The following is a 24866-nucleotide window of genomic DNA, read 5'->3' on the forward strand; positions in this document are numbered from 1 at the left end:
GAGAGATGCATAGTTCTGCTTCTTTGAAGACCAACACACAAGTGATCATACCAGAAAGTGACATGTGCCTGATGTAGACTTCCGATCCACCTTGCCACCAGCATAATCAGCATCCGAGAATCGAACTAGATCAAACTCTGAGCCCTTTGGATACCATAATCCTAGTGTTGGGGTGTAAGCCAAATATCGAAGAATTCACTTCACAGCTAAGTGATGCGATTCCTTTGGTGCCGCCTGGAATCGGGCACACATGCAAACACTAAGCATGATATCTGGCCTAGATGCACATAAATAAAGAAAAGAACCAATCATGAAGCGGTATACCTTTTGATCGAACTCTTTACCATTGGCGTCAGGACCGAGATGACTTTTGGTTGGCATTGGCATTGTATAACCTTTGCAGTCTTGCATTCCAAACTTCTTCAGGCAATCTTTGAGGTATTTCTCTTGAGATATGAAGATGCTGTTGTGTTGTTGCCGTATTTGAAGACCAAGGAAGAACTTCAGCTCACCCTTCATGGACATCTGATATTGCTCTTGCATCATGCGTCCAAACTCATCACTGTATTTCTGATTAGTGCAGCCGAAGATAATTTCATCCTCATATATTTGGCACACAAACAGTTCACCATCATATGTCTTCGTGAAGAGTGTGGGATCTAGGGAACCAGGTTTGAAGCCTTTGCTCTTCAGGAAGTCTTTGAGCGTGTCATACCAAGCACGAGGGGCTTGTTTGAGGCCATACAGTGCCTTGTTGAGCTTGTAAACCATGTCAGGATGTTTTGGATCTTCAAAACCAGGCGATTGTGCAACATATACTTCTTCAATCTTGCCATTGAGAAAGGCACTCTTCACATCCATTTGATACAAAAGGATGTTATGATGATTTGCATAGGCTAGCAGTATGTGTATAGCTTCAAGCCTAGCCACAGGAGCAAATGTTGCATCGAAGTCAATTCCTTCAACTTGAGTGTATCCTTGAGCAACGAGACGAGCCTTGTTTCTAACAACTTGACCATGCTCATCATGCTTGTTGCGACATATCCATTTAGTGCCTATGATATTGTGTTTACGAGGATCAGGACGCTTGACCTCCCATACATTATTCAGCTCGAACTGTTGAAGCTCTTCTTGCGTAGCTTGAATCCATTCAGGTTCCATGAAGGCTTCATCAACTTTCTTGGGTTCAGATATTGAGACGAAAGCTAAGTGCCCACAGAAATTTGCTAGTTGTGTTGCCCTTAAATGAGTGAGTGGACCAGGTACATTGATGCTATCAATTATCTTCTCCATCTGTACTTCATTTGCAACACGAGGATGAACTAGACGAAGATCTTGCTCTTGCTGATCATTGTCATCATTTGAAGGATTGTCTTCAGGCTGAGCATTGTCTTCAGTTTGATTAGGTGCAGAAATGAGAAGTTCCTCTTCATGATGTTCTTCAGACGGTATGATTTCTCTAGTTCCCATAAGCTTGATGGATTCACTGGGTGGAATTTCATCTAGCACATTTGGCAGGTGCTCTCTTTGCGAGCCGTTAGTCTCATCGAACCGCACATCCACTGTTTCAACCACTTTATAGTGAAAGAGGTTGAAGACTCTGTAGGAGTGCGAATCCTTTCCGTAACCAAGCATAAAACCTTCATGTGCTTTCGGTGCAAATTTTGAAGTGTGATGTGGATCCTTGACCCAGCACCTAGCACCAAATACTCTGAAGTAACTGACATTTGGCTTCTTACCAGTGAGGAGTTCATAGGATGTTTTCTTCAGAAGTTTCTGAAGATAAACATGGTTGATGACATGGCATGCAGCATCAATAGCTTCAGGCCAGAACTTTCTTGGTGTCTTGTATTCGTCGAGCATCGTCCGAGCCATCTCAATGAGTGCTCTGTTCTTGTGTTCCACGATGCCATTCTGCTGCGGCGTGTATAGAGCTGAGAACTCCTGAGTGATGCCCAATGTATCAAGATAAGTGTCAAGGCTGGTGTTCTTGAATTCAATGCCATTGTCACTTCTGATGTGCTTGATCTTGACGCCATAGTTGTTCATGGCTCGATTGGCGAAGCGTCTAAAGACATCCTGCACTTCAGTCTTGTAGAGAATTATATGTACCCATGTATATCTTGAATAATCATCAACAATGACGAAGCCATAGAGACAAGCAGTAGTAGTAAGGGTAGAGTAGTGAGTAGGGCCGAAGAGATCCATGTGTAGAAGTTCGAAGGGTTGAGTCGTTGTCATGATTGTCTTCGAGGGATGCTTGGCCCTTGTCATCTTTCCAGCTTCGCAGGCACTGCATTAGTGATCCTTCTTCAACTTGACGCCCTCGATGCCTATGATGTGCTTCTTCTTCGTAAGAGTATGCAAGTTCCTCATGCCAGCATGCCCTAGCCTCTGATGCCAGGGCTAGCACTCTGAAGCTTTTGCAAGAAGACATACGGCAAGTTGTGGTTCTGCTGAGAAATCTACCATATACAAATCATCTTTCTGATACCCTTCAAAGACTAGAGACTTGCCAGATTCTATTAGAACAAGGCAACGATATTTTCCAAATATCACAATCATGTTCAAATCCCAAAGCATTGAGACGGACATTAAGTTGAAACCAAGGGATTCAACAAGCATCACTTTATCCATGTGATGATCCTTTGATATTGCAACTCTACCTAGACCCAATACCTTGCTTTTACCAGTGTTAGCAAATTTGATGTGACTTTTGTCAGATGGACGTAAGGTTGAGTCCATGAGAAGACTTTGTTTGCTAGTCATGTTATTAGTACATCCACTATCAATAATCCATTCTGAAGCAGCTAGTGTCATACCCTACAGTGTAGTTAGAGGGATAGGCTTCACGAAGAGTATTGTGAAGCATAAACATTTGACGAGCAAGTGGATTATGAAAGCTTAGATCGAGGTTAGGACTGATAGGACAAATAGCAAGTGACTCAGGAACAAAATACATAATAAGACCATTTGGGCATTTGATCTTGTGCCCTACAACATGTTTTAGGTCCTCAACAATAGCTTCAGACGCATTTGATTTTCGGCTGGAGACCTTTCCCTGCAAAAGAGAGTTAAGCTTTCTTAGCCACCCACATCTTCAAGGGTGGCTTCGAAGTAATGAGTCTAAGTGCAGCATCTGAGAACTTTGGCTTTGAAGCCCTGGCAAATAGTTTTGCAGGAGGTGAATAATACTCATAGGAATAAGCAGAGTAGTTCTTGGTATTATGAACATGGCGGTTTGATGAAACACGCTCATATTCATAGGCCTGGGTATGATTTCCCTGCAAAACATTTGTGTTAGTGCGACTCAAGTGAGTCCTCTGTCTGTATGAAGCCTTCGGACCATATGAAGCCTGTGGTCTGGGGTTTGTCTTCTTCCCTTGTGGTGTCATGACGACATTCACAGGAAGATTCTCCAAACACCTTTTGGGCACCCAGACTTTCTTCATAGGTGGCCCATTTCTGCAGTTAGTCCCAATATACCTGGCAAACACTTCACCGTTATGATTCTTAAACATTTTATAGTTTGCATCAAAGGATTCATCAATGACAATAGGATTAGCACAAGTGAGGCCAGATAGGGTGGATGGATCCACTGAAGGTTCCTTTGCAGCAACCCATGTGGTTTTGGGGTACTGCTCAGGCTTCCAGTAAGAGCCATCAGCATTCATTTTCCTTTCGAACCCAACACCCTCCTTCCTAGGGTTTTGGTTTAGAATCTGCCTTTTGAGGACATCACATAGTGTCTGATGCCCTTTGAGACTTTTGTAAGTCCCTGTTTCAAGCAATGTCTTCAACCTAGCATTTTCATCAGCAATAGCAGTGGCATCCCCAGCAGAGGGGTTAGTTACCAAATCAACAGTTGAAGATATTGCAACAGTAGCAGTAGTAGAACATTTAGCAACAGAAGTAACGTTATCATGCTCAAGGCATTTAAGACATGGTGGTTCAAATCCTTCCTGAGCGGGACTGATTTGTTCAGTGCAAAGTGACTCGTTTTCCTTTTGAAGATCTTCATGAACCGCTCTCAATTTTTCAAGTTTTTGCTTCCTTTGAAGATAATCATAGGAATGCTTTTCATGAGTTGTTGAGGGCGTTTCATGATGACTTTCCAGTTCCTCATACTTAACATGAAGATTTTTTATGTCTTCAATTAAGGACTGAGATCGAGTCATTTCAGCGTCCAACAGGTCATCGCTTTTGTCTAACAGTTTTTGAATATGTTCCATATCTTTCTGTTGTTCAGTTGCAATTTTAGCAAGTGATTTGTTGCTGGGTTTGGAACCACAATCAGAGTCATCTTCACTAGATGTTTGATAGTGAGAATTGCGTGAGTTTACCTTGGCACCGCGTGCCATGAAGCAATAGGTGGGAGCGGAGTTGTCTTTGTCATTAGCATCGGCGTCGGTTACGAAGTCATTGTCTTCAGTGTTGAAGATGGAATTGGCAATGTAGGCTGTAGCCAGAATTGCAACGCCAGAATCAGACTCATCCTCAGATTCCACCTCCGCCTCCTCAGAAGCAGACTCCTCCTCTGAATCCATTTCCTTGCCAACAAAAGCACAAGCCTTGAAATATGAGCTCTTCTTGTGTGATGAAGACTTTGAGGAAGACTTGGAAGAAGGCTTTGAGTATTTCTTCTTCTTCTTGTCATCAAAATCATATTCTTTGCTCTACTTCTTCTTCTTGTTCTCATTGTCCCACTACGGACACTCAGAGATGTAGTGACCAGGTTTCTTGCACTTGTGGCATGTTCTCTTCTTGTAGTCATGAGTAGAAGCTTCATCATTCCTCGAGTTGGATCGTGAAAACTTTCTGAAGCCTTTCTTCTTGGTAAATTTATGGAACTTCTTCACAAGCATAGCAAGTTCCTTTCCAATGTCTTTAGTATCATTAGAACTGCAATCAGATTCTTCTTCAAATGAGGAAACAACTTTTGCCTTCAAGGCACGAGTTCGGCCGTAGTTGGGACCGTAGATATATCTTTTCTCAGAAAGATGAAACTCATGTGTGTTGAGCCTTTCAAGTATGTCAGACGGATCCAGTGTCTTGAAGTCTGGGCGTTCTTGAATCATCAGGGCTAGGGTGTCAAACGAGCTGTCAAGTAATCTCAGGAGTGTCCTGACGATTTCATGCTTGGTGATATCAGTAGCGCCGAGAGCATGAAGCGCATTTGTGATGTCAGTGAGGCAATCCAACGTGAACTGAACATTCTCATTGTCGTTTCTCTTGAAGCGGTTGAAGAGGTTGCGAAGGACACTGATCCTTTGATATCTCTGGGTTGAGACGCCTTCGTTGACCTTGGAGAGCCAGTCCCAGACTAGATTTGATGTTTCCAGAGCACTCACACGGCCATACTGCCCTTTGGTCAGATGACCACAGATGATGTTCTTGGCAGTGGAATCCAGTTGAAAGAACTTCTCGACATCAGCAGTGGTGACACCTTCATCAGCCTTGGGAACACCATTCTTGACGACATACCAGAGGTCGACATCAATGGCTTCAAGATGCATGCGCATCTTGTTCTTCTATTAGGGATATTCAGTTCCATCGAAGACGGGGCACGCAGCGGAGACTTTGACCCTACAGTCGACATAGTTAAAACTCCAGGTGGTTAAACCGAATCACACAGAACAAGGGAGTACCTTGCTCTGATACCAATTGAAAGTGCTAGTTATCGACTAGAGGGGGGTGAATAGTCTTCAAAACATGGGAGTTTCGAAGGCAAACGATCGAAATGAACCTATAACCGCAGTGGAAGGTAGACTACACTAGACAAGCCATAGTCAAGTATTCAATGAAGTGAGAGCACGAAGACTAATAGCAGCTAGGCAGTACAGATCAGGATGGAAGATAGTATAAAACCAATCTGAACAAACAGTCACACAGTGAAGACAAATGGACAATGCAAACAGGCAATGACTTCACAAGGACCAACTATAAATAAAGAGATGGGAAGGATAGAACCAGTGGCTTGTTGAAGACAATGATTTGTTGGACCAGTTCCAGTTGATGTGACAGCTATATGTCTGGTTAGGGAGGCTGAGATTTAACTCAGAAGACCGTGTCTTCACCTTATTCCCCTTGAGCTAAGGACACCCAGTCCTCGCCCAATCACCCTGGTAAGTCTTCAAGGTAGACTTCCAATCCTTCACAGACTTCGTTCACCGGCGATCCACAATGACTCTTGGATGCTCAGAACGCGACGCCTAACCGGCTGGAGGATTCACAGTCGTCAAGTGTAACAAGTCTTCAGATCACACAAACAGGAAGACTTCAGTGATGCCTAACACTCTTTGTCTCTGGGTGTTTAGGGCTTTGTCCTCGCAAGGATTTCTCTCTCAAATACTTCGAGGTGGGTTGCTCTCAAACGAAAAAAGGCGTGCACTAACTTTGAGCAGCCACCAATTTATGGTGTAGGGGGTGGGCTATGTATAGCCACTAGGCAACCCGACCTGATTTGTCCGAAATGACCCTGGGTCACTAAGGAACTGACACATGTTCCAACGGTCCGATTTCAAACACACACGGCAACTTTACTTGGGCTACAAGTAAAGCTGACATATCCAGCTCTGGATAAGTTTTGCTCTCATTGTCTTCACTCGAAGACATACGATTTTGATTAAGCAGCACTTCAGTCACTCTGACTTTGTTCACTGGGACCCCACTTAACAGTACGGTGGTTCCTATAACTCAACAAAGAAGAAAAGGAAACAACGAAACAACTAATCTTCGCGCTCCATAGTCTACACGCAATGTCTTCTCTTGTCATAGTCTTCAATGTGAATGTCTTCACATACCACCTTTGTCTTCAATTTCTTCATACATTTTTAGGGGTCATCTCCGGTAGGTAAACCAAATCAATGAGGGACTACTACCTGTGTTATCCTGCAATTCTCACAAACACATTAGTTCCTCAACTATGTTTGTTGTCAATACTCCAAAACCAACTAGGGGTGGCACTAGATGCACTTACAAGACACCCACTAGCCACCTGTGTGTGAAGCACATCGGTAGAACCAGTATCGCGTAAGCGTACGCATAATGTCGGTCTGGGCCGCTTCATCCAGCAATGCCGCTGAATCCAAAATCAACTAGTGACGGCAAGCAATATGTATATACCCACGCCCACAACTCCTTTGTGTTCTATTCGTGCATATGACATCTACGCATAAACCGGGCTCGGATGCCACTGTTGGGGAACGTAGTAATTTCAAAATTTTCCTACGCACACGCAAGATCATGGTGATGCATATCAACGAGAGGGGAGAGTTCCATCTACATACCCTTGTAGACTGTAAGCGGAAGCGTTATGACAACGCGGTTGATGTAGTCGTACGTCTTCACGATCGACCGATCTAGTAGCGAAGACACGACACCTCCGCGATCTGGACACAGTCAACTCGGTGACGTCCCGCGAACTCATGATCCAGTAGAGATTCGTGGGAGAGTTTTGTCAGCACGACAGCGTGATGACGGTGATGATGTTGCTACCGGAACAGGGTTTCGCCTAAGCACCGCTACGATATAACCGAGGTGGATTATGGTGGAGGGGGCACCACACACGGCTAAAGATCAATGATCAACTTGCATCTATGGGGTGCCCCCTCCCCTGTATATAAAGGAGTAGACGAGGGGGAGAGGCCAGCCCTCCTAGGCGCGCCCCAAGGGGAGTCCTACTCCCACCGGGAGTAGGACTCCAACCCTTCCAAGAGTAGGAGTAGGAGAGAGGGAAGGAGGAGAGAGGGGGGAGGAAAGGGGGGCGCCGCCCCACTCCTTGTCCAATTTGAATCAGAGGGGGACGAAGCGCGCGGCCTGCCCTGGCCACCCCTCCACTTCTCCACTAAGACCCCATAGGACCATTACACTCCTCGGGGGGTTCCCCTAACCCCCCCGGTACGCCGGTATTTGTCCGAACTTGCCATGAACCCTTCCGAAGTCCAAACATAGTCATCCAATATATCGATCTTTATGTATCGACCATTTCGAGAATCCTCGTCATGTCCGTGATCATATCCGGGACTCCGAACTACCTTCGGTACATCAAAACACATAAACTCATATTACCGATCGTCACCGAACGTTAAGCGTGCGGACCCTACTGGTTCGAGAACTATGTAGACATGACTGAGACTCGTCTTCGGTCAATAACCAATAGTGGAACCTGGATGCTCATATTGGTCCTACATATTCTACGAAGATCTTTACCGGTCAAACCGCATAACAACATACGTTGTTCCCTTTGTCATCAGTATGTTACTTGCCCGAGATTCGACTGTCGGTATCTCAATACCTAGTTCAATCTTGTTATCGACAAGTCTCTTTACTCGTTCGTAATGCATCATCCCGCAACTAATTCATTAGTTACATTGCTTGCAAGGTTTATATTGATGTGCATTACCGAGAGGGCCACTACAAGAAATATGTCAACTAGTGACCTTCTGTCAGTGACCCTAGAAGATTTGGTCATAAATTTATGACCATTTTAGACCAATAGTTCAAAATCTATTGGAGGGGCTCCAAACCCTAACCTATAACGACCATTCTGGTCAGAAAGGTCATAATGTCATTAGAGGAAATGGTCATAAAGCGGGAAGCACTGTCCACTACCTCACGCCTAGCTGATAACGACCAATATAACATGGTCACTACACTTGAGTTTGAATGAGTTAGGATGATTAGGTCGCCACCTCAGCAACCTCGCTTATGTCTCACTATCGAGGTGTCATTTTTACTTAAATGTTAATATTCAACAACAGACAGGGCACACACTGACATGTAGGACCCATTTGACAGGTGGGCCCGAGCGCTTAATTCGCCCAAAAAAGAGGCGCGAGGCGGGACTCGAACCCACGACCTCGCGCTTGCTTCGCTCCCTTGCTACCGCTGGGCTAGAGAGGGACAGTTTCTCAGGTATGGGAATTTATCTATACCTTATATAAAACTACGGCTCTCTCGTATCATTGACAAGTGGGACCTTCCGACCAGGTGGCATCGAATAGAGCAACATTTGGCAACACTGATTGGTGGGACCCATTTGACAGGTGGGTGAGCCACTGACAGGTGGGTGAGCGAGCGTTTAATTCGCTAAAAATATGCACTAGCGGGGACTCGAACCCACGACTTGGCGCTCGTTCGCTCATTCGGTACCGCTCGGCTAGAGAGGGATTGTTGCTAATGTGTGGATAGTTTTCTATATACTATACAAAACCATGGCTCTCTCGTGTCAGTGACATGTGGGGCCTTCCGACCAGGTGGCGGCGGGTGGCATCAAACTGAGCAACACTTAGCGTTTTTCTAGGTCTTCCGACCAGGTGGCGGCGGGAGGCGGCGGAAGCAACCAGCAGGGGTCGCTCGGACGAGGGCGGGGCCGGTGGGCGGCGGCCGGCAGCCGGCGGGCGAGGCCGGCTGTAACACCCTCGATGCGGCTATATCTCCCATGTGTCGAAGCACGACTTAGAGGCATAACCGCATTGAAAGCAATGTCGCAAGTGAGGTAATCTTCACAACAACCCATGTAATAAAATAAGGGAAAGAGATACATAGTTGGCTTACAGTCGCCGCTTCACACAATACATGAATATAGCATTACATCATCCAGATACACTCAAGGTCCGACTACGGAACCAAAATAAAAGAAGACTACCCCAAATGCTACACAGATCCCCGGTCATCCCAACTGGGCTCCACTACTGATCGACTGAAATGAAACAACACAACGAACAAGATCTTCATCGAGCTCCTCCTTGAGCTCGGTTGCATCACCTGCACGGTATCATCGGCACCTGCAAACTGGTTTTGGAAGTATCTGTGAGTTACGGGGACTCAGCAATCTCATACCCTCGCGATCAAGACTATTTAAGCTTATAGGAAGGGTAAAAGGTATGAGGTGGAACTGTAGCAAGCGGCTAGCATATTTGGTGGCTAACATAAGCAAATGAGAGCGAGAAGAGAAGGTAAAAGCACGGTCGAGAATCTATGATCAAGAAGTGATCCTAGACTACTTATGTTCAAGCATAACTCCAACACCGTGTTCACTTCCCGGACCCCGCCGGAAAGAGACCATCATGGTTACACACGCGGTTGATGCATTTTAATTAAGATAAGTTTCATGTTCTCTACAACCGGACATTAACAAATTCCCATCTGCCCATAACCGCGGGCATGGCTTTCAAAAGTTCAAAACCCTGGGGGGTGTCCCAGTTTAGCCCATCACAAGCCCTCACGGTCAATGAAGGATATTCCTTCTCCCAAGACAATCCGATCAGACTCGGCATCCCGGTTACAAGACATCCTCGACAATGGTAAACCAAGTCCAGCAAAGCCGCCCGAATGTGCCGACAAATCCCGATAGGAGCTGCACATATCTCGTTCTCAGGGCACACTCAGATGAGACTAGCTATGAGTAAAACCAACCCTCAAGTTTCCCCGAGGTGGCCCCGCAGGCAGCTCAGTTCAGACCAACACTCAGAGGAGCACTGGCCTGGGCGGTTAAAATAAGATGACCCTCGGGAGCGCGACTCTCAAGGGAAAAGTAGGTGGTGGTGAGGCAAATGGTAAAACCAAGGTTGGGCCTTGCTGGAGGAGTTTTATTCAAAGCGAACTGTCAAGGGGTTCCCATTATAACCCAACCGTGTAAGGAATGCAAAATCCGGGAACATAACACCGATATGACGGAAACTAGGGCAGCAAGAGTGGAACAAAACACCAGGCATAAGGCCGAGCCTAACACACTTTACCAAGTATATAGATGCATTAATTAAATAAGAGATATTGTGATATCCCAACAAAATATCCATGTTCCAACACGGAACAAACTCCAATCTTCACCTGCAACTAACAACGCTATAAGAGGGGCTGAGCAAAGTGGTAACATAGTCAAACAATGGTTTGCTAGGACAAGGTGGGTTAGAGGCTTGGCTTAACAATATGGGAGGCATGATATAGCAAGTGGTAGGTATCACAGCATAGGCATAGCAAAAGAGCGAGCAACTAGCAAGCAAAGATAGAAGTGATTTCGAGGGTATGGTCATCTTGCCTGAGATCCCGCAAGGAAGAAGAACGAGTCCATGAATAAGACAAACGGTCGTTGTCGAACAGTTCCTCACAAACGCGACGTTATCGGAACCAACCCAAAAAAGCAACACCAGAAAGAAGCACACAACATAGTAAACAACCATCACATAATCATGGCATGATGCACAATCAAGTATGATGCATGTCCGGTTTAAATATGCATGGCATGGCAAAGTGCACAAGCAAAACTACAAGTTAAGTGGAGCTCAATATGCAACGAGTTGCATATTGATGAAAAACCATGCGACTTATTTAGTTCTCTCTCGTTTATGTACCCAACAAGATTAAATGTTGATTAACATGGCAAGAGGTGAAGCATAAGAAAAACTACCTAACTAGGCAAGCTTAAATGAGGCCGGAACAACAAACAACAAGTCCGGAAACTCCTCATGTGCATATTTTAGGTTTTGGTACTGTTCTGCCCTAAACCATATTTTAGAGTTGTTAAACGTGCAAAGTGAAGCCACCATGTTAAACTAGGCATTTTTGCACCCCATTTACATATAAAGTTTGTTAAGTTCGGAGCTATGGTTAATTAGTTATGAATTAAAGCATTTTAACATGACATAGGAGCAAATTTAAACAAACAACATTTTAAACATTTTAAACATAGATGAAAGTGGCAAATTATTAATCTACACAAAATTCTAGGAAAGTTTCATATATTAAGTTTTTACATGTGATGCTTAGTTGGTGAGTTAAAATATGCATGAAGTTTAGGGACCTTTCTATAAAATTGCCGTCTCTGGAATAAGGCAAAATTCACAGATCTGTAAAAAAACACAAGTGGGCCGAAATTGCTGGGCGCTGGATAGTATGCAGCGCACAGGTCGGGGAAAAAAGGTGGCTTCTCACATTGGGCCAACAGGCCGAAGGGGAAGCAGAGCGGTGGGCCGGCGGATCTAGCGAAGAGGAGCTGGGCCTTGGAGACCGAGCGGGGACAGGCCGGGGCATGTGGTGGCCCACGCGGGCGAGAGGGGCGAGCGTCGGCATCGTCCTTTTCCCGTGCTCTTCACGGGCAGAAGAACAAGGCGGCGGCGCGACAAAACTCCCGCGACGGTGGGGTTCGGCGAAGCTGGAGAGGCCGGGAATGGGTCGCAGGGCGGATCCGGCAAGGGCAGGGCCGGCAGAGGCCGGATCTAGCCGGAGGAGCCGACTCCGGGGCACGGAGGCGAGAATCCATGGCGGCGGCGGTGGTTTCCTGTAGGGAAGAGAGAAGAGCAGTGTGAGGGAGAGAGGCGGGATGGTGAGGAGGGAGAGGGCGGCAGGGCACTGGCCTGGCGGTGGAGCGCCCGTGGTTGACGGCCGGCATGAGGAACAGCGGAATTCCGCTGGCCTCGGGCGACGGGGACAGACGGGAGGTGCACGACGACGAGCTCGGGATCGAGCGGACGAGCTCAGGGACGAGCCGCAGGCTGCGGCGGCGGGATCCGGGCCAAGCGGGCCGCGGATGGGCCGAGCGGGCCCACACGATGCGAGGCACGGCTGGAGCGACGGGGAGCCAGGTGGCGGCCTGCCGTAGGCCGATCCAGCGGCTGGGTGGTGGCGCATCCATTGGGACGCTGCCAAGTGGCGCTGGTGAGGTGGCTGGCATCGGATTTGGAGGGGGAAGGCGGCTGGTGGCATGGAATTTGAGGAGGGAGGCGGTAGGGAGGTAGGGAAGGGCTAGGCTGCCAAATTTGGAAGGGGTTGTCCATATATACGCAGGGATGGCTAGGGTTTGGGTTTAGGGGGGGTTTAGGAGCGTTTCGGAGCCTCCGATCGCGATCTGACAGTCCGTATTGAAGGGGGTTTAGGTGGGCTGCAGGTGGGTTGTGAAAAGAGGTTGGGCTGAGATGAGAGGAGAGGAGTGCAGCCCAGCAACTGTTTTCGGAGACCAAAAATGTCCGACGTTTGTCCGACTATAATGCCGCTATAGTTTAACGGTTGGGTTATCAAACGAACTCCGAATGCGATGAAACTTAACAGGCGGTCTATCTACACTATAATAAGACCACACGCCAACTTTCAACCCAATCCATGAACATTTGTCGGCCACTTATAAAATACTATTACAGACATGCCGCGGGCGCGTGCAAGTGTGTCTGGGCTCAGAACGAACAATGGAGAGAACCGGAAGATCCGGATGGATGCAAGTTTTGAAAACATGATGATGCAATGCGGATGATGACATGGCAAGATGCAACACGCAAGCGAAAGACACGGCAATGACGGCGAATAACTGGAAGACACCTGGCACAACGGTCCTGGGGCGTTACAACACTCCACCACTACGAGAGGATCTCGTCCCGAGATCTAGAATGGCACCAGAGGGAAAACGGAAGAGAAAGAGAAGAGGTAAAACTAAGTTGCTTCTTTGACCAATGCGTGAAACCACGAACCTTGAGAGGTTAAGCCATTTCGAGAAAAGAATACAACTGTCACACCCTAGTTAGTTCAAGCATTAGAGTGTGCATCATGTTTAATTTCCTCTTAAATTTGAAATGGGGAAGACAGAACCCCCAACACCCCCCCTAGAAACAACTAGGGTTTACTAAAATTATTTTCAATGAACCTGAAATGCCTTCTAAAAAGTTCACCCTCTTTGTCTTGGGTTAGAACCTCTGGCAAAATTGGTGCACAATTTTCTAGGTCAATAGAAGGTCATTGAATTAAATCATAAGTATTTGATTTTGGGCATTTAAATGCTATAAAATAATTTAAATGCTCAAATAATTCTGGAAATAAATGTTTGCTGTTGGAAATATTCTAAACAGAGCCCACAATTATTTTCAAGATTTTTGGAAACGTTTTAGTATTTTTAATAAAGCCCAACAGTTGCAGAAAAAATAGAAAACAGAAACAAATCAAAAAAAGAGAGAGAGGGAAACCACCTGGGCCTCACCTGTGCTGGCCCAGCCCACTTGGCTCGGCCCAGCCGACTGGCCTTGCCAGTCGTCCTCCTCCTCCCGCCAGCAGGACGAGGAGCGCGTGGCCGGCGCCCGCGGCCACACACCGGCCACCTCCTACTTCTGCAGATGCCCTGGAGACGTCCAGGGATGCCACGCCGACCCCCACGTCCCCCTCTCTTCCTCCCTCACTCTCCCCCTCGTCTCCCTCACCCTCTCCCGCAATGGCCGAGCGCGATCCTCGCCGCCGTTCGCCGTAGTCGTCACCAGAGCCACCCCCTCGCCCCTCCGACAAGCCCATTAGCTCCGTGTTGCCGTCCTCGACCTCCTCATCGACTCACGCGACGCCGGACGCCTCCAAGCGCCTCCCCGACGCCTTCTTCTTCCTCGGTCCGCCGAGATCGCCGGCAACACCCCGACGATGTCTGACCTCCCCCGAGCCCGCTGAGACGCGCTCTGCAACCACCGTGAGCTCCTCTATCGATCCTCCCTCTTCCCTGCTTTGTTTGCTCGCCGTAGACGCCGCCCCCTTTCTCACCGTAGCAAGCCGCCGCGCGAGCTCGACGCCGGCGTCACTCCGGTGGCCATTTTTTCAAGCGCGGGTGCCTAACGCACTCACCGCACCTCGTAGCGCCTTGCTAGAACGTCCGTTTACCCCCTAGCTTGCTGCTGCAGCAAAACCACCAATGGCCGAGCTCCGGCCGCCGCCACGAGCTCGATTACGGAGAGCTCGCTCCACCCCAGCTCCTCCCACTTGCCCCACTAGATGCGCGCGAGCCCCAGCTACGCGTAGGACCAAACCGCGGTCGATTTGATCGCCTGTGGGCGATTTCCGAAGCTCTCCGCCGTCTCGGCCTCGTCGGCGACTCAACGCTGGCGGGATTAACCCCGCTGACCAGGGTTTTGACCCTAGTTTGACTCCGTCTGAGATACTGATATGTGGGGCCGGCTTCTAACTAATTTAGATTAGTTTAAATTAGAGCTAATCACTCTGTTAGAGGTTAATGACGTCTGAGATACCGATGGGTTCTATGTAGACCTTGACGTCGACGAGTGACTAGCCACCCAGGTGGTGATCCTGGCAATGGAGGGCCCTATGTAGATAAGCAGGCTTCGAGAAGCCTTATTTCTTTCTAGTGTCTGTACTCAGACTAGTTGCTTTCGCTTGTGCTTGTATGATTGTATGACTTGAGTGTCGGGTCATGTGACCCCTATCTATATGAACATATTATGTATGGCTCTCTGGAGCCTTTAAATAAAGTACTTGAGTTGTAACGTTTTGTTGTGATGCCATGTTGTATGTACTCATATCGGGCATATTGTGTGTATGATTGAAATGCTTGGTATGAGTGGGATCCGACAATCTAGTTGTTTATCCTTGGCAGCCTTTCTTATGGGGAAATGTAGTCTAGTGTTCCTCGAGCCATAGTAGTCCGCTACAACCCGGTTCACCGGAGTCCTGCTAGCCCAGCAGTACTGTTCAGGACACTTGACTAGCCGGCATGTGTTTCACTTCGTTCCTATGTCTGTCCCTTCGGGGAAATGTCACGCGGTGACTTCCAGAGTCCTGCCTAGCCTGCTACAGCCCGGGTTCCCCGGAGTCCTATTAGCCCAGTGCTACAGCCCGGAATCACTCGCTGAGGACCGACATGCTCGATGTGATTCATGTATGTCTGTCTCCATAGGTCTGTGCCGCTTTGGGTTCACGACTAGCCATGTCGGCCCAGGTTCTCTGTCATATGGATGCTAGCGACACTATCATATACGTGAGCCAAAAGGCGGAAACGGTCCTGGGCCATGGTAAGGCGACACCCGTGGGATACCGTGCGTGAGGCCGCAAAGTGATATAAGGTGTTACCGGCTAGATCGATGTGGCTTGGAATCGGGGTCCTGACAGTGTTGGTATCAGAGTCGGACTGCCTGTAGGTTCGTTGAGCCAAACTGGTCGATGTCGAGTCTAGAAATGCTTTAGTTATATGTAGGGGAATTGATTGTGGGAGGGAACGTAAGGCTCTTTTACTCCTTTACCCTATGCCTATGATCTGAGTCATTCTCTTCTAATTCAACGTGGGTTAAGGACTAGGCTCTCTTCTTCTATCAGGTTCACGTGTTACTAATCCATAGTAGCTTATAGGATTGTTGTTACAAGCCCCAATTCAGTTTCTACTAGTTTTAGTATGATTGCTATTTGGATCAGAACCTTGATATGATGTTGTTGAGTGGTATTGTGAACTGTTGTGGATGTCTCAAATCTTTTTCTGAGCATTTACAGTTGTTATGATGTCCAATTTTCCCTAGAAATTCTAATGTCTTTGCATTGTGGTTGTGCTTTCAGATGGCCAACCGTGTTCAAATCCAAGTGGTTCGCCTGACCCGGTGCCTCGACGTGCCCGATCATACTGCTATGTTAGTCCGGGTAATGATCGAGACGGGTTACCGTTGGTATCCCGAATACACCGTCGAAGAGCAATTCCGAGACTTTAATCAAAGCCAATATTTCTGCACTATCAGGATATTTCCTTCTTATCCTGGATCTACCAAGCCCCTTCACTGTTCCTATGGACTCTGGGTTACTGTTGAGATGGCTATGCAGGATGCTGCCTATTCCATGATGACCATCATGCGAGTCCGGACTAGCCTGCTTCGGAACACCGACTTCCGTTACATGCCAGCTTCACTTCCGGGAGCGCAAGGGTATCTTCAGGCTATCTATGCTGACTCTACTCGGGAGGACTCATTAACTCGTACCACTGCTGAGATGCTCGAAGATAAGGACCGAGAGAATCGGGCCTTGAGGCTGGAGCTTTTCAATACCCGTGCTGATCATTGGGCCACATTGACTCGGTTTGCACCTGCGGTGCAAGCTGGATGTATGGATACAAGGGATATGTATCCTGTGAGATCTACTCAACCAGACATGGTGGATTGGCGTGATGTGGGAGGCATCACCCCACCCCGTGGTCCCCGCAGGCCACCGTTTGTTGGTCCAAGACCTCATCCTATCCCCTTTGGTCCACAGGCTCCTCAGGACCGTCTGTTCCCAGATGATCACGTTGAACTTCCAGGCTATGGAGGTGACTTCTATGAGGACTACTACGGAGCTATCTGAGTTAGTAGTAGTATCACTAGTATTGTAGTAGTTGTATCTCCACTGTCCTCCGTGAATTGTGGAATATGACTTTGTGTGTAATCAATTCCGGAGGTGTAGACAAATAATGTATAGGAGCTTGGAATGCCTCCGATGAGATGTAACGTCTTTCATCATAGTTGTACTGTAGCCTGGGCTTGTACTAAACTATGTATGATGTGTATGACCGTTGGTATATATATCGCAGTTTTATATTACCATGACATGCGGATGAACATCTCTGCATTCCGTGTTATCCATTACATTCTGCACTTCCTTGCTAAGCTTGAGCCATCCTTATCTAAACCGTTGTCTTGTTTTCTCCTAGGATGGTCAACACCCGCATCAACCCTGCTGCCCCGGAGCAGGGGAAGCCAGTGCAGCTAGGGGTGAAAATCTGCCTCACCCGCCTTCTCTGGCTGAAGTAATGCTGGAGGCGGAAAGAAACAAGTGTGAGACTAACCGCCTGCTGGAGCGGATTGAGCAGAACACTGCACGCCACCCGCGAAATGACTTGGTGTCAATTAATGACTTTATCAATCTGTACCCACCAAAGTTTAACCATTTCGTCGAGCCCCTCGACGCGGATGACTGGCTTCGCAGCATCACCCACAAGCTACGTTCTGCCAATGTAGCCGAAGCCGATAAGGTTACTTATGTTGCCTATCATCTTGAAGGGCCTGCTAGCCTTTGGTGGGAAAACTTCGAAGCTATGCGCCCGGTCGGCCAAATCACTACCTGGGCTGAATTCAGTGAGGCTTTCCATGAGCATCACATTCCGGAAGGTCTCATGGATCGCAAGAGGGAGGAGTTCTGCAACTTCACCCAAGGAAGACTGACTGTGGATGCTTATAGTCGTGAATTTGGGAATCTGGCACGTTATGCCCCTGAAGAGGTATCTACTGACGCTAAGAAGCGGGCAAGGTTCCGCAAGGGACTTAGCCCTGAGCTTCGCCGCGATCTTCATCTGCACGAGTGCACCTCCTTTCAGAAGTTGGTCAATAAAGCCATCAGTGCCGAGACAGGCCAGACTGATTATGACGCTTCACGCAAGCACTCACGTGATTTTGGCTCTTCATCCGGCTCTGGAGCTCAGAAGTGCCGAGTGTGGATCCCAAGCACGACGCTGCCACCCAGGTTCATCCCGAGGCCATACTTTGAGGCGCCTCGTCCCAACCAGCAATTTGCACCACCCAAGCCCTATGGTGGCCCCGCTACTAACGCTGCTCCACGCCCCAATGTGGTGACATGCTTTAAGTGTGGAGAGCCGGGTCACTATAGCCGAGAGTGTCCCCAGAACAACAACCCCAGTCAAACTGGAAAGTCCGTTGGCCGTGGTAAGCCCGCGGGAAAGACATTCTACGCCAAGCCGGCCACCACTGCCCGTGGCCATGTCAACTGTGTATCAGCCGAGGAGGCTCATGAGGATCCTAATGTCGTCCTTGGTACGCTCCTTGTTAACTGCCATCCGGCATCTGTTCTTTTCGATACTGGAGCATCTCATTCATTCATATCCGAGAACTATGCTCGATTGCATAACACGACATTCTGTGACATGCCCACTTCCATGGTAATTCAAACTCCGGGTTCCAAATGGAAAACTTCTAGAGTAAGCCATGGGAACGAAATTCTTGTCGATAGACTTGTCTTCCTTGCATCCTTAATAGCTCTCAAGTCCTCGGACATAAACATCATCTTGGGTATGGACTGGATGTCAGCTCATTATGCTAAGATTGATTGTGCCACTAGAACCGTTCAACTTACTCACCCATCGGGCAAGACAGTCAATGTCTTAACTCGAGTGGCCAAGCGCCAGCTTTACTCCCTAAATGCCAACCCCCTTCCAGACCTTGAGGATGTTCCGGTAGTCCGAGACTTTCCGGATGTCTTTCCAGAAGAACTGCCAGGTGTTCCACCTGACAGGGATGTCGAGTTTGTGATAGACCTTGTTCCAGGAACCGTTCCAATTTCTAGAAGACCCTACAAGATGGCACCCTTAGAACTAGCCGAGCTTAAGAACCAACTCGATGAGTCCTTGAAAAAGGGTTTTGTCCATCCTAGTTCCTCTCCTTGGGCTTGCCCCGTCCTCTTCGTCAAGAAGAAGGATGGAACGGATCGAATGGTTGTAGATTATCGACCTGTCAACTTGGTCTCCATCAAGAACAAATACCCGCTTCCCAGGATCAACAATCTGTATGATCAGCTCGCTGGATCCTCAGTCTTTTCCAAGATGGATTTGAGGTTGGGCTACCATCAAATCAAAATCAGAAATGGGGACATTCCCAAAACGGCCTTTGTTACTCGTTATGGCCAATACGAGTACACCGTTATGTCCTTCGATTTAACCAATGCCCCAGCTACCTTCTCTCGGTTAATGAACTCGGTCTTCATGGAGTACTTGGATAAATTCGTCGTAGTATACCTCGATGACATACTCATCTACTCCAAGAATGAAGAGGAACATGCCGAACATCTAAGGCTGGTATTGATGAAACTTCGAGAGCATTGCCTTTATGCCAAATTCTCCAAGTGTGAATTTTGGTTGCCAGAAGTGACCTATCTAGGCTATGTAATCTCTGGTAAGGGTATTGCTGTCAATCCCGAGCGAGTTCAAGCCGTCCTTGATTGGAATCCACCTGAGATGGTTAAGCAAGTTCGGAGCTTCCTTGGCTTAGCGAGCTATTGCCGCCGCTTCGTCGAGAATTTCTCCAATGTTGCTAAACCTCTAACTGAACTCCTCAAGAAAGATAAAAAGTTCGAGTGGACTCCATAGTGCGAGTTCAGCTTGCAGGAACTGAAAAGACGCCTGACATCTGCTCCCGTACTGGTACCACCAGAATTATCCAAGGACTTTATTATCTATTGCGACGCCTCGCGACAAGGACTTGGTTGCATACTCATGCAAGATCGTCAGGTAATTGCCTATGCTTCACGGCAATTACACCCACATGAGGAAAATTATCCCACACATGATCTAGAGCTGGCAGCTGTAGTCCATGCACTTAAAACATGGCGACATTACCTCCTCGGTAATCGTTGCGAGATCTTCACCGATCACCAAAGTTTGAAATATATCTTCACCCAACTAGATTTGAATCTCAGGCAAAGACGTTGGGTCGAGTTGATCTCGGATTACGACTTAGGAATAACTTACACCCCGGGCAAAGCCAATGTCATGGCTGATGCACTAAGTCGTAAATCCTATTGTAACAACCTGATGTTACAACAAAGTCAACCACTTCTCCATGAGGAATTCCGTAAGCTTAATCTTCACATTGTTCCTCGAGGATTCCTATCCACCCTGGTGGCGAAACCTACCCTTATGGATCAAATCATAGCTGCCCAGAAGCGTGATAAGGGCATATCCCGGCTTAAGGAAAACATTGCTAGCGGAGTTGCTAAAAGTTTTTCCATGGATAAGCGGGGTGCTGTCTTCTTCGAGAACCGCTTGGTGGTTCCCAAGAAACAACATCTACGCCAGTTGATCCTTAAGGAAGCTCATGAATCCCCTCTCACCATTCATCCCGGTAGTACAAAAATGTATCAAGACCTACGCCAGAGGTTTTGGTGGACTAGGATGAAGAGAGAAATTGCTCAATACATTGCTAATTGCGACGTTTGTCGTCGTGTTAAAGCAGAGCATCAACGGCCTGCTGGCACCCTTCAACCTTTGGCTATTCCTGAATGGAAATGGGATAAAATCAGTATGGATTTCATCACTGGGTTTCCCAGGACCAAGAGAGGGAATAATGCCATCTTCGTCGTGATCGACCGACTTTCCAAAGTAGCCCATTTTCGACCTATTCGTGAGAGTATCACCGCTAGCCAGCTAGCCGATTTATACATCTCCCTAATAGTGTCTCTTCATGGTGTCCCATTGGAAATTAACTCAGACCGTGGGAGTCTCTACACCTCTCGATTTTGGGAAAGTTTCCAAAATGCTATGGGAACTCGTCTCTCCTTTAGCACCGCCTTCCATCCTCAATCAAGTGGTCAAGTAGAACGAGTTAATCAAATTCTGGAAGATATGCTCTGAGCCTCTGTCATCTCATTCGGAATGGGTTGGGAGAATTGCCTCCCATTCGCGGAGTTTGCTTATAACAATAGTTATCAAGCCAGCTTGGGCAAGGCTCCTTTCGAAGTTCTTTATGGACGAAAATGTTGAACGCCTCTTAACTGGTCAGAAACCGGGGAAAGACAACTCTTTGGCCCGAATATGATTCAGGAAGCAGAAGAGCAGGTTCGCGTTATTCGTGAGAAATTGAAAACAGCCCAATCTCGTCAAAAGAGTCAATATGATCGTAAACATAAGCCTATGACTTATGAAGTCGGCGAGAAGGCCTACCTTCGGGTTACCCCGTTAAAGGGAACCCATCGTTTCGGTATCAAAGGCAAATTGGCTCCTCGTTACATTGGACCCTTTCGCATTCTTGCCAAATGAGGAGAAGTTGCCTACCAATTGGAACTACCTCTGCATATTTCCAGAGTTCACGATGTCTTCCACGTTTCACAACTCAGGCGTTGCTTCGCGGATCCTATCCGTGGAGTGGACCATGAAACACTTGATCTACAAGATAACCTCTCCTATCGGGAATATCCCGTTCGTATCCTTGATCACGCCAAGCGTACCACTCGACGTCATAATATCAAGTTTCTCAAGGTTCAATGGTCACACCATTCCAAGAAAGAAGCCACTTGGGAAAGGGAGGATCGTCTTCGACTCGAGTACCCCACCTTCTTCCCGGAGGATCCTAAATCTCGGGACGAGATTCTTTTGAGTGGGGGGTGAGTTGTCACACCCTAGTTAGTTCAAGCATTAGAGTGTGCATCATGTTTAATTTCCTCTTAAATTTTAAATGGGGAAGACATAACCCCCAACACCCCCCCTGGAAACAACTAGGGTTTACTAAAATTATTTCCAATGAACCTGAAATGCCTTCTAAAAAGTTCACCCTCTTTGTCTTGGGTTAGAACCTCTAGCAAAATTGGTGCACAATTTTCTAGGTCAATAGAAGGTCATTGAATTAAATCATAAGTATTTGATTTTGGGCATTTAAATGCTATAAAATAATTTAAATGCTCAAATAATTCTGGAAATAAATGTATGCTGCTGGAAATATTCTAAACAGAGCCCACAATTATATTCAGGATTTTTGGAAACGTTTTAGTATTTTTAATAAAGCCCAACAGTTGCAGAAAAAAATAGAAAATAGAAACAAATCAAAAGAGAGAGAGAGAGAGAGAGAGAGAGGGAAACCGCCTGGGCCTCACCTGTGCTGTCCCAACCCACTTGGCTCGGCCCAGCCGACTGGCCTTGCCAGTCGTCCTCCTCCTCCCGCCAGCAGGACGAGGAGCGCGTGCCCGGCGCCCGCGGCCACACGCCGACCACCTCCTGCTTCTGCCGACGCCCTTGAGACGCCCAAGGATGCCACGCCGACCCCCACATCCCCCTCTCTTCCTCCCGCACTCTCCCCCTCGTCTCCCTCACCCTCTCCCGCGATGGCCGAGCGCGATCCTCACCGCCGTTCACCGTAGTCGTCACCAGAGCCACCCCCTCACCCCTCCGACAAGCCCATTAGCTCCACGCTGCCGTCCTCGACCTCCTCATCGACTCACACGACGCCGGACGCCTCCAAGCGCGTCCTCGACGCCTTCTTCTTCCTCGGTCCGTCGAGATCGCCGGCAACGCCCCGACGACGTCCGACCTCCCCCGAGCCCGCTGAGACGCGCTCTGCAACCACCGTGAGCTCCTCTATCGATCCCCCCTCTTCCCTGCTTCATTTGCTCGCCGTAGACGCCGCCCCCTTTCTCACCGTAGCACGCCGCCGCGCGAGCTCGACGCCGGCGTCACTCCGGTGGCCATTTGGTCAAGCGCGGGCGCCTAACGCACTCACAGCACCTCGTAGCGCCTTGCTAAAACGTCTGTTTCCCCCCTAGCTTGCTGCAGCAGCAAAACCACCAACGGCCGAGCTCCGGCCGCCGCCACGAGCTCGATTCCGGCGAGCTCGCTCCACCCCAGCTCCTCCCACTTGCCCCATTAGATGCGCGCGAGCCCCAGCTACGCGTAGGACCAAACCGCGGTCGATTTGATCGCCTGTGGGCAATTTCTGAAGCTCTCAGCCATCTCGGCCTCGCCGACGACTCAACGCCGGCGGGATTAACCCCGCTGACCAGGGGTTTGACACCAGTTTGACTCCGTCTGAGACACTGATATGTGGGGCCGGCTTCTAACTAATTTAGATTAGTTTAAATTAGAGCTAATCCTCTGTTAGAGGTTAATGACGTCGTTAACTAACCCTCTCTCACTGACATGTGGGCCCAGATCCTAACTAACCCAGTTTAGTGCTAACTAAACACTAACTAACTCTGTTAGTTAGCTAAGAGACTGACAGAAGGGGCCCACCAGTCAGGTTTGACTTGGGCTGGTGCCTTTGACCCACTGACGTCACAGTGATGCAGTGCTGACGCATTAATTCAATTTCTGAATTTATTCTTTAATAGGAAATTCTAGAAAATAGTCAAAACTTCTAAAAATCATAGAAAATCAACCATAGCTCCAAATGCAAAGATTTATATATGAAAAATGATCAGAAAAATTCAATCTATCCATCTGTAATGGTTTCATGCATGACAAAACAAGTTAACCTTGTTGTTTAAGCAGAATAAGGTAATGCACTAATAAAGCCATGTTTAATGAGCTAATAATTGAATCTTTGATTCAAATGAGTTCATACCCTTCTGTTTTAGCTTGCATTAGGCCAAGACACTTTCATCTTGCCATGTCATAGCATGCATCATATTGTTGCATATTGCCATGTGTTCATTATGTTTCGGTGTGTCTTTCGTGGAAGGTTCTGCCTCCAAGGATAACCCTGAGTATCCGTCTGAAGGGCAGTACCCTACTACCTCTACAACAGGCAAGCAACCCATTGATCATTCTGATACAACCCATGTTCTCGCTTCTGCTCTTGTTTACTGCATTAAGACAACGCGATTCAAACTGCTGTGTGCTACAGTAGTTGAACCCTTATCCTCTGCATGACCTGTCATTGCCACAGTAACTAGATGAAACCCACTAGCATGTGTAGGAGTTGATTGAGCCATGTATGTGATTCCTACCTTTCTATGCCTGCTATGCTTAGAGTTGTGTCAGGTCTGGTTCATCTGGGTGATGGGCTAGAGTGAAATGCTTATGTCGGTAATGTGAGGGATGTGTTGAACATGTGTTGGTAAAGGTATCGATGAGAGGCCATGTAGGAGTACATGGTGGGTTGTTTCATTGAGGCCGTCCATAAGAACTGAGATCTGTATGCGTGATTTAAGATTCAGTTACTACCACACATTTGGCCCTGAAACATGACCTCGCTCGACTTACTCAGCCATCTCGTCCTCTGTCCAGGAGTTGCAACTAGTTTCTGGTGTTTGTAGGTTATGTGTTGGCGGCCGTGCGTAGCGCTGACCCTAGGGGTGGGCTATGATGCGGTAGATACACCATGGCACGGTGTACCGAGTCGCCCGTTTGGTGTCTCGGGAACCCTGTACACATCGTTTGGGGCCATTGAGGACACCCTGGCCGGATTTCCTTGCGGATGGAACCTGAATAGGCGATAAACCTGGACTAGAGACTTGTGAGGTTAGTCAGGTCGTGGTCTACACCCACGTCGGTTTTCGCTTGAAATCTGCCGAGCACATGTCGTGTGGAGACGCTAAGTTGTGGAAACATGTGTGACGAAGTACACCCCTGCAGGGTATAAAACTATTCGAATAGCCGC

The sequence above is a fragment of the Triticum dicoccoides genome, chromosome 4A, assembly GCF_002162155.2.
Source record: "Triticum dicoccoides isolate Atlit2015 ecotype Zavitan chromosome 4A, WEW_v2.0, whole genome shotgun sequence".
NCBI classification, from domain to species: Eukaryota; Viridiplantae; Streptophyta; class Magnoliopsida; order Poales; family Poaceae; genus Triticum; species Triticum dicoccoides.